Genomic DNA, 12,172 nt, shown 5'->3' with positions numbered 1-12,172 from the left:
ACTCATGCAATCCAAAAGTACAAGGATCAAAATATCGGCTACATCTTACTTATGGAGAAAGAGATGTCTTAGCTAGGACTTGGGTACTTGGCATACTTGCAAGGCAATGCATGTTATGTTAAATTAATTAATTGCTTTTGTGTCTTTGTTTATGTACGTATCTTATCTTGACTTTTGGGAGCATTTTATATGCAACACTTAGAAGAGAATAATCGATTACGATGTTGAAAATATATTGCAAAAGAACTCATATGATAAGGCATTGAATCACGCCAATGTGGGGCTTCTTTGCATTATTGTCGTTCTTGTGTTGTTGCAAGTCTAGTGTTGTTGTTAGTGTTTTCTATGATATTATTTATCTATTTTGAAAAGGGAATGAGCTTCTTTTATTAGGGTATGAGATTATAATATGATATACTACCTATTATTATTATAATAATAATACAAAATATATACCAAAAATAAAAACAATTAGTATTCTATTGATGGCAGAGATATAAAAATTTCCTTTTATAATTGCCAGCCATAATCAAACAATTACCATAAAAATGCATATATTGTGGAATACTAAAAAACCAAAAAAGGAAATAAACAACTGCATCTAATATGAACCAAATGAGTTGGCCCAAATTCAAATTTTAAATGTTTTTGCTCAAAATTTTTACCAGAAAATCAGATTAAACAAAGGCTACTGGAGTTAGAAGTTGAAGTTTTCTGATCAAGCGATACTAAACAAAAATATATATTCTAATTCAAATATGTTTTCAATCTATTCAAAATAAAAAATAAAAAAAGTGTAATCGGACGTTAGTATTGGTGAATAAACTATTTTTCACCATTTTTCACGACAATGTATATTATTTTCAGGTTGTGTTATTTGTCTATTTTTTAATATCTATGTTCATCATGAGATTTAATTTTGTGAAAATATGTATATAATTGTAAAGATTGTAAGCATGTACAAATCTTTAGAAATAGAAATATGGATTCTAACATTCACTAGCAATAACGTTGAAAGTAATGTAATTTCAAAATAAATATAAACATTTATTTTTAGTGCAGCATGACAACCAAAACATTTTAAAAAAATCTATGAAAAATCATTAAAAATTAAAATAATAAAATAAATGATTTTTGAATAAGCTACAAAGTTTATACAAATGACGATTCAACTTTGTACGCCCTGATATTCAACCCAGGTCTTTTATGCAGCTCGAGTACAGCTGACCATCTAAGAATACTACTGAGGGACCCACAAACTAACATCTCCTCGGCAGAGGCAGTTCAACCCCCTAGATAATAACATGAGCTGAGGAGCACGAAACATTAAAGTACGAGCTGGAGATGGATATAATTTACAGACTCATGGACACAAGCTGACATTATGCTCAAGTCGGAGTCCTCTGACCACCTGCCATGCCCACGAGTTTATTAAGCTGGATACGTTATATATAAATGTGCATGGTCAGGGATCGCATGTCCATTTATCCCTGAATTCTCGGACACGTAATATAAGCGTGCGTAATAATTTTTAACTAATGATTACACCAGGCAGCCCACGATCATTTTTACCTAATGATTAGACCTTATCTTAAGATATATTGTAATATTCACTATTTGTAGATGACAGGTCACAAAGAGGGATGTATATTCACGTGACAACCCCAACACCTATCATAGGATGGTTCTTTTATAAATACCAAGACCTTTGATAGAAAAGGGGTTGGGTTTTCTCTGTATAATGCAAATATTCTGTCAAAATATAGTGAGACATACAGTAATAATATCGACTCGTGGACTATGGGGATTTTGACCTCTGAACCACGTAAAAAAAAGGAACGAGTGTTCTTACTATATCATTCAAAGTATCTTTAAGAGTGATTACTCTTGTTACGGTTTATCCTTAAGCGGTAGTTTATTTCAGCTAATTTTTGTAATACACTATTGGCGAAAAACCGCATCAACAGTTTGGTGCTTTCATTGAGAGCTGTGAATTAGTGCCATTGAAAAAGATTCAGGAAAAAGTTCATCATGGTTGTCACTTTTTCAAGGCACGGTAACGAAACGGATCAGCATGGTGGGTAGGAGGCTCACCATACCGCTGTTTCCGACGAACGAAATCCAGAAATCCAGCAGCGATCGGGAAAACAACTAATGGGCCACGATGACACCAGAAGTTCGGCACCTCTGCCACCAAACCCAAACCCAGGTTACTTAATTGCGGTGGAGTTGGAGAACATGCAATTGAGAAGTCATCTAGCAAAAGCAAACAAGCAAATTGAGGAAGTCCTGGCTCGGTTACCCCCTCTTGCAACCGACATTAACGTCGGAAAGAGGCAAAGCGGAACTCGTAAGTCCCGCCGGGATAGTCGACCCAGGCCCAGTCGATCGGTTAGAACCTCAACTCCAAGTTCTACGCCCGTTTCACACAATCACCAAGAAACCCCGTTTGGTGGCTTTCCCAGAGATCATCAACGAGCCAGCATGTCGGTCAGAACCTCGACTCCGAGCTCGACGTCACCGTCAAATGCCCATGGCCACCCACACAGATGGTCAAGGACAAACTCGCAAAGATGAAATGTCCCAACTGACTCCCTTGTACCGCAATCAGATCGCCAAGCTCAAAGAACCAGGAATGGTGGAGCAGAACAATCACAAACTAACTTGAACCGGCCTGATGGGACAAGGATTGTCTCACCGATCAGGCATCCTCCATCGCCGATAAGGCACCCGTCCCCACCTCGTTCAGCTCGAGATGTTCCAACCTACAGAGACAGCAGGAGGAATCCTCCTCCCTCATGTCCTGCGGGCACGCGGGAATATCCCAGATCCTCATCCTCGGCCGCAAGTTCTGAGTTTTTCTAACGGAAGCTATTAGACGGAGGGCCATCGAAGCGAGAGGACCAGCGTAGATTTGAGGAATCAGCTGAGTTTGGCACAGAACCCTCGAGTTGATCCACATACCGATCTCTGCGATCGCCTAAATTCACAAAGAACTAATTCAGCTCGCGATGGAGTCCGCGGCACTCACAACGAGGAAAGTCCTTCTAAAGTGTGCGATAACGAGAACGCCCCACCAAACCAAGCTCGAACTTGGAGGGACAATAACCCGTCAAACGCGTACGGTTGAGCGAGAGCTATTGAACATCCCCAGGGAACCAAGGACCCAACCCTCGAGAGGTTGGCCCAGATGGAGGAACTGATGAAAAGACTCCTATCAGAAAAGGAAAAAGATGAGTACGACTCAAGGGACGGGCTCGATCTTTTCGCCCCCAACATCGCAGCAACACCATACCCGCGCAGGCTTCAGAATACCCCACTTATCAAAATTCGACGAAGATGGAGATCCGTCCGACCACTTGGGAATGTTCAATACCCTAATGATGGCCTGTAACGCCCTTGATAACCAAGACCGTTACACTGTGTGTTTAAAATAGTGCAAGACTTGCTAATCAAGTCATTCAGACAAAGTGTAAACTCTATACCATTATCTGAGTAGGAATAAAAAGATTTTGGTTGCAAACAGGCTATTTTCATTAAAAATGACGATTTAATACATGGAGACTCGAAATAGGGTTTAGATGTCTTAATTACAACAAATTCTAGAAGTTACAAATAGTTCAAGCCACTCTAATGGAAAAATATACATTTTAGGTTTCCGTCCTGTACAATGTGTCGACCGTGGCAGCCGAGCAGCTGACAATGTACACCTCGCCCCCAGAGCTCTCCAACTCATGGTTGATTCAGCCTACCCTTGCCTTTACCTGCACCACGTAGCACCCGTGAGCCAGGGCCCAGCAAGAAAGCATAATAACATAGCAAGATTAACATCAATAATCAAATATTCCACAGTGCATAATCAGAAATTCATCAGTTCATAACACCTATCCACGTAATGATAACATTTGTCATCCAGACAGTCAATCAACTATATTCATAGCACAATATTCACGTTCATAACTAATAGATTGTCATATCCATCAAATAACATTCAGGGTTGGCGCCCTTAGTCGCACCCTTTATTTAACACACTGTCTTCGGCTCAATAGGGCTGCCCCCAGTGTAATACTCACTGACTCCGGCCAGCTTAACCGAGCTCAGTGATAAATAAGCTGCCTCAGCTCCCAGTGGCTGAGCCGCGCCCCAGTGCGCAAATAATGATTCCAACACCCTTAGGCCGGTAATCGCATGTCCCATGGTGTAATAACACCATCTCATGACATGATATACAAATATTGGGAACTCTTAGTCCCATCGTGACCACATGGTTAATCACATTCACAAAACAATGCATACAAACATAGGGAACACTTAGTCCCAACCTAACCACATACTCAGGTGCAGCTTTCTTACCTGTATCCCGAGCTTCCGATGCCCCAAAGCCACGAGCACGGTCCTCTAACCCGAGCCTCACCAAATACCTAGTCACAACACAAACGAAACATCCTTTATCATTAACCAATCCAAAACTACTTCCCGGAACCAATCCCACACTCTTGGAATGCTCCAAATCCCTAAAACAATGCACCGAAGACATCCCCCGAATCCTCGGAGCAAAGGCTCAAAATTGCAAAATATCACATTCTGAAAATGGCCTAGCGCCGCGGCGCTGCCCTATAGGGCCGCGGCGCCCAGCAAGTCAGAGAGCTCGCCCCTTCCCTGAAACAGCCTTGCGTCGCGGCGCTCCTTCGCGAGCCCAGAATTCTGGGTTTTTCCCCTGCGTTTTCCCGAACCCAAAACACTCTAAATCACCCCAAACTTATACCTAAGCCTCAAAATCAATTCAGAACCCCAAATGAACCCCTTTAACAACCTATAAACATCACAAACAACCCCAATCACACAAACACACCCCAAAATCCTATCTTGAGTTTCAAATTCCTAAAACTTTAACCATGGCTTCCAAAACTACAAATCATGCTTCAAAAGTCTTAAACCACACCAATTACGAAATTAAACATGCTAAAGATTCTTACCTCAATCAAACTCAGCTTGAACTCCTCCCAATTCCCAGCTCCCAACCTCTTTGCTCTTGATTACCCTAATTGAGTTTCAAAGTAAAACCAGCCATATTCCCTTTAAGTTTTCTCACTTATTCTCTGAAAATTCAGACTTAAATTCAACTTAAACAGAGCACAATTCTTACCTTTGAGAAGTCCTAGCTTAAACCTGGTTTTGATTGCCTCAAACTCCCTTTGAGTCTCCTCCTAGGTCCCAAGTTCAGCCCCTTCTTCATTTCCCTTTTCTTTCTAGCCCTTTCTTTCAATTTCAGCATAAACCAAAATATCACAAAGTATAATACGTATTCCCTTTTCCTACAGCTGAAGTAATCCTAATCCTTGCCTAATGACCATTTTACCCTTCCATCTAACTCCCATTCCAACTAAACCTCAAGGCCCTTCTTGTCATTCCTACCTCCTTACAATTCTACCACTTCTTTAACCAATCTTGTTACTCTCTATGGTTACTAGCAGTTATACAAGTTACCAAATTACCAGTTACCATTATCTCATAAGAGCTAACTTACAAAATCCCCAAAATACCCCGAGACTCCTCCCGAGCCGGGTATAGAATTCCCGTTGTGACTTTTGAGTTATCTAGCTCTCTAGGACCGTCTCGGCACGTGCATCGCATTGATATCACCACACCCACGTGGTACAAATCACATCACATAATTATCACACTTATGCCCTCAACGGGCTAGAATTATCACATATCATAATACACATAGTCATGCATCTCAAATACTCAAATAGTCATATAACATGCTTAAAATCACAATCATGCGTCTCAATCATTAAATTCACGCATACTTCCCATTATGCCCTCCAGGCACGCTAATCAAGGCCCTTAAGCCTTATTAGCAAATTTGGGTCGTTACATGGCCCATAACATCGGACCCAAGTTAAAGTGCTTAGTATTCCCTTTGAATCTGGTCGGACCGGCCAGGCAATGGTTCAAGGAATACAAGAAGCATTCTATCAGCTCGTGGAAGAGCTTCTCTGCTAACTTCAAGAGGGAAATCCGGGCTTCTCAAGCAGTTCGGATAAAGGCAAACTCCCTGGCAAACGTAAAGCAGTAGCCCAGAGAGCCTCTGAAAGCTTACTTAAGTAGGTTCGCCAACATCGCTACGCGAGCTAGAGACACGGATGAAAGCTCTAGGCTTGTGGCGATGAGAACAAGAATCCTTGTCGGAGGCGACCTATGGAAAGAGATCCAGAGAAAGGGCGTCAGCACAATGGACGAGTTCCTGAACAAGGCTTAGAGGTGGATAAACCTGGAAAAGGCGCGAGCTTTGGTCACAGGAACCAGCCAAGTCCCTGCCCAACCCGTTGGAGAGGTAACAGACGTGGCAGCTACGACTCAAACCGTTACCCAGAATAACCACGGGAGAGGAAGCAAGAGGAAGGGAAGTGGCGAGGGTGGTCAGAATGGTTCGAAGAAGAATAAACTTGTGGAGAAGTTCAAACCAATCTATGCGACTTACACCGACCTCATGGATACCAGAGAGCGCATCTTCTTGGTGAACTCTGCCCGCCTTTCATAGAAGAAGTCGGAGCCTCTAAAAAACCAAAGGGCGAAGAGAGACCCTTCAAAATTTTGTCGATTCCACAAGGATATCGGTCACAACACTGATGACTGCATGCATTTGAAGGATGAGATCGAGACACTCATCAGGGTCGGGCCCCTGGCTCAGTATGCCCGGAATCGAGTCACTCCTAATCAGCCCGCTGGGCAAAACATTCAATTAGCTCCGGAAGCCCCAACAAATCAGACCGGAGCCTAGGTGAGTCAGAACACCCCTCCTCCAATAATAGGAGGAGAAATAATCACCATTTCTGGAGGCCCTCATCTAGCAGGCACGAGCATAAATGCCCAGAAGAAGTATGTCAATGTGCTGAGGTCTCACAATGGAGTTGAGTTCGTCCCAGAGCAGCATTTTTCTAAACAACAACGATTGGAGAAACAACCGATCAGTTTTACTGAAGAAGATGCTAGTCATGTCTAGTTCCCGCATAACGACCCTCTAGTCATAACCGTCCAGCTCATCAATCGGAGAGTTAGGCGGACCTTGGTCAATAACGGGAGCTCTGTGAACCTGCTATTTAGGTCCACACTAGAGAAAATGGGATTGTCTATGGCCGAACTAGAGGCAACCTCCATGATGTTGTATGGGTTTTCCAAAGAAGGTTCGACAACTATCGGAACGATCGAGTTGGTGATAACCCTGGGTGAAAGACCATGAACTATTTCTAAGCTGCTCGAGTTTGTGTTTGTGGATTGTCCGACCGCGTACAATGCAATCTTGGGTAGGCCCACACTGATGGCATTCGAAGCTATAACTTCCGTCCGCCACCTCGTGATAAAATTCCCTTCATCCACGGGAATATGTACCGTCTAAGGCGATCCGCTCGCTGCTAGGGAATGCTATAGCATTTCCATGAAGGGAAAATCACAACCCGGGCAGCAGACGATGGTCGTGCAGGATCGAGGAGAGGAATCCCAAGAAGTCAGAGATAATCCTAGGATGGAAGAACCTCAGCAAGTCAGTTGCAGGGGAACCACCCCGAGTGAGGATATTGATCCCCGAATCGATGAAGATAGATCTGAGCTCTAGGCTATTGAAGATCTCGAAGAAGTAAACATTGATCCCAAAGATGCTTCGAGGGTAGTTAAGCTCGGGAAAAATCTCGACACCGAAAGAAAGGTGGAGCTGGTAACTTTTTTCAAGAAAATCTAGATGTTTTCGCTTGGTCCCATGAAGACATGATAGGAATTAGCCCGAGTGTCATTATGCATACGCTAAATTTGGACAAAAGCATGCCTGCGAAATCCCAGAAACAAAGGCGTCTAGGTACGACCCGAGCTGAAGCGCTGGAGGAAGAAGTAGCTAGACTTTTGAAGTGCAGCTTTATTCCCGAGGCTAAGTATCCGATCTGGGTCGCCAATCCTATCCTGGTCCCAAATCCAAATGGGAAATGGCAGACCTGCATCGATTTCTTCGATCTAAATAAAGTCTGTCCCAAGGATTGTTTCCCCTTGCCAAGGATTGACCAGTTGGTGGACGCCACCGCAGGGAACGAGTTCATGTCCTTCATGGATGCGTACTCAGGATACAACCAGATCGCCATGAACCCTGCAGACCAGGAGCATACTAGCTTCATGACTCCAACCAACGTGTACTGCTATAAAGTAATGCCCTTCAGGCTGAAAAACGCTGGGGCGACCTACCAGAGGCTGGTCAACCGAATGTTCGCTGATCAGATCGAAAAAAACATGGAAGTGTATGTTGATGATATGCTGTTCAAGTCAAAGACTACCAATAACCATGTCTCCGATCTGAAGGAATGTTTTGGGATTCTAAGGAAGTATAATATGAGGCTAAACCCCCAGAAGTGTACTTTCGGAGTGACGTCGGGAAAATTCCTGGGGTTCATAGTCAACACCAGGGGGATAGAGGCGAACCCGGACAAAATAAATCGCTCCTAGAGATGCCTTCGGCCAGGTCGCATAAATATGTCCAGAGTCTGAAAGGAAGGGTGGCGGCCCTCAATCGGTTTATTTCTAAATCCATCGACAAATGTCTGCCATTCTACAACCTGCTTCGGGGGAAAAAAAGTTCGAATGGACTGAGGAGTGCGAGCAAGCTTTCATCGACCTGAAGACACATTTGGCCGAGCCACCAGTGTTATCTAAACCAATGGCAGGAGAGCCCATTTTTCTATATTTAGCCGTAACAGAGAGTGCGGCTAGCGCCGTGTTGGTCCGAGAGGAGGACCGAGTTCAAAAGCCAGTATATTATATAAGCAAAAGACTCCTCGGAGCAGAATCTCGGTATCCTCTAATGGAAAAGATGGCGTTATGCCTTATTACGGCTTCCAGGAAGCTTAGGCCATATTTCCAATCCCATTCAATCCATATCATGACCGATCAGCTTTTAAGGTAGGTGCTGCAGAAACCTGAGACATCGGGACGACTGTTGAAATGGGCGATCAAGCTCAGCCAGTTCGAGATACTGTATATACCCTGAACTATGATCAAAAGCCAAGCCCTGGCTGATTTCATGGCTGAATGCACTGGATTCCAGGAAGAACCCTTGAAAGAACCAGTGCAGGAATTATGGAGAATCTTCGTAGACGGGTCATCTAATGAGAATGGGTTCGGAGCTGGGATCATCCCCGAAGGGCATCGTTTCCACTCCGCACTGCGGTTCAAGTTTGTGGCGTCCAATAACGAAGCCGAATACGAAGCCCTATTGACCAGGCTTAGAGTGGTGAAGGAGTTGAAAGCCAGAGCCATCCACTGCTACAGCGATTCCCAGCTCGTGGTAAACCAAGTGTCTGGGGAATATCAAGCTCGGGGGGTCCAAATGGCGACTTACCTGGCCAAGGTCAAGAAGGAGCTATCAGAGTTTGAGCATAGCCTAGGCGAGCAGAACGCCAATGCCGACGCTCTGGCTAGACTCACTACCTCCAAAGAAGTCGAGACTCTAAGCATAGTACCAGTGGAATTCTTGGAAAGCCCGAGCGTAGCGGGAAGTGTGATGGAGGTCGAGATGATCAATGCCAGACCGACCTGGATGACTCCTATAATAGAGTATCATACGACAGGGGAATTTCCTGATGAGCAAAAAGATGCGAGGAGAATACTCTATCAAGCTCCAAGGTATACAATCATAGACGGGACGATGTACCGACATGGATATACCTTGCCCCTCATGCGGTGTGTTCTGCCATAGGAAGCCAAAACTATTTTGCAGGAGGTGCATGAAGGCTTCTGTGGAGATCACGCTGGGGAGCAAAACCTGGCCTTAAAAATATTAAGGCAAGGGTACTTTTGGCCCACGTTATCAAAGGACTCCACCTCCTATGTCCAAAAGTGTGATAAGTTCCAGTGGTTTGCCACCATCGCCCGAGCTCCTCCAGGTGAGCTAAAAATGATAGCATCCCCCTGACCATTCACGGTATGGGGAATCGATTTAATTGGAGCCCTGCCCACGGGGAAGGGAGGAGTTCGCTATGCAGTAGTGGCCATCGATTATTTTACAAAGTGGGCAGAGGCAGAGCCCCTGGCTACAATCACTGCAAAAAGAGTCCTCGACTTCGTGGTCAAGAATATTGTCTGCCGGTTCGGACTGCCAAGAAAGATTGTATCAGACAATAGGACGCAGTTCGATAGCGATCTCTTCACTGAATTTTGCAAAAGACACGGCGTAATCAAAAGCTTCTCCTCAGTGGCCTACTCGCAGGAAAATGGGTAGGTTGAGGCTGTGAATAAAACCCTCAAAGCAAGCCTTAAGAAGAGGTTGGACGAGGCCAAAGGAGTATGCCCCGAGTAGCTCCCACAGGTGCTGTGGGCATACCGAACCTCCCACCGAACTTCCACGGGGCACACCCCTTTCTCCTTAACTTTTGGAAGTGAGGTCGTCCTCCCTGTCGAAACAAAGATAGCCACACATAGGCTCCAGACCTTTAGCCCGAAGCGAACGACGAACTACTTAGCGCGTCCCTCGACCTAATTGATGAGAAACGAGAAGATTCACAGCTACGGCTCGCGCATTATCAATAAAAAATCACTCGTTATTTTAATTCAAAGGTCAAAAAGTGTGTCTTTGGTTTAGGAGACTTTGTAATTCGAAGGGTATTTTTAGCAGGCAAGGGCCCCAAAGATGGTGTCTTAGGCCCGAGCTGGGAAGGGCCCTATCAAATAGTGGAAATCATACTAGAAGGTACTTTTAAATTGGCCCGACTTAGTGGAGAAACGGTACCACGGACCTGGAATGCTATGCATTTGAAAAAGTAGTTACAATGATCAAACCACCTGTCTATGTAAGGCTCGAATATAAAAGTCATTTAATTTTAGAAATATATATATATAAAAAAATGTTTATGGTATATTTGTATCTTTGTATGTTTTCATCTGCGGGTTAGTTCAAAGTAACCCAGAAATTCCTCTTCCTGATTACTTGGGGGGCAGACAGCCTGGGAACCAAGATCCGAAACTTGGAAGTTGGTTAAATTGATTAACCAGTGTTTTTCTAAAGAATGTGAGGTGTCAATAAAACTAACGCGAACTAAGTTTTTTATTAAATATCCTGGACACGACCAGGTTCCGAAACTTGGAAGTTTGTTAAATTGATTAACCAATGTTTTTTCTAAAGAAAAAGCGAAGTGTCGATAAAACTAACGCGAACTAGGTTTTTATTTAAAATACCCCGGATACAACCGGGTCCAGGGCCTGACACTTAACAGGTAAGATATAAATCTTTTTTTTTTGTTACGACCAGGAGTATCAATCTCGACACTACAAGAAAAAACAGTATTCATAACACTTAAAAAGTGCTATCTGGGACTATTGATAGCACTTCTGAAAATGCTAACGTAGCCCATGTTATTAAAAGTCCAGTCTTTTCTATAACATTTTTTTAATGTTATGTTCGGTGTTATCTTAAACTATTCAATAACACATTTTTAGATGCTATAATATTCAAATAATAACATTTAGATAGAGTTTTTTATTATAAATTTGAAATTTAATCTTGTATTTTTTTCATAACACTTTTCAACTGTTACATTTGATTATTTTAATAACATTTTTAGTTTGTTATATTATATAAACCATAACGATTTTTTACGCTTATAATATGCTTTTAAATCATAACATATAGTAATAAAATTTTAAATTTTATTTTGATAAGTATACTTATATGGTTTTTTTTTAATTAAAAGATTTTCATTATTGTATTTTGATAAAAAAAAATTCAAAATTAATCATAAAATGTAATTCTCAATAGATTGATAAACCATAAGTATTACATTAAACAATAACTAATTCAAACCATAAATGTGTCTACTTCATGAAATCTTAGTTCTAACTTAAGTTTGAAAACATAACATAATAAAGTTTTATAATCTTGAACAATTTTTACTTCAAAAATGAAAAATAGAAACAAAACTTTATAGTAATTTTCCTAAACAAGAAAAGTTTTTGGTCATTGAAGATGAGAGAAATACAACATCCATAAAGTTGACCATTACAAAAACAACAATAACAACAACATGATACCAGCCTGCCATCATTTAATTTGGAAAGGCTGAATATACATGCCATTCTCAACATAGAACAAACACTTGTGCAACATTTTCTCAGTAAACTCCGGGGATGACCCTGT

Source organism: Humulus lupulus, chromosome 3 (assembly GCF_963169125.1).
Source record: "Humulus lupulus chromosome 3, drHumLupu1.1, whole genome shotgun sequence".
In the NCBI taxonomy this organism is placed as follows: Eukaryota; Viridiplantae; Streptophyta; class Magnoliopsida; order Rosales; family Cannabaceae; genus Humulus; species Humulus lupulus.
The sequence above is the reverse complement of the archived record's forward strand: the minus strand, read 5'-3'. Positions refer to the sequence as shown.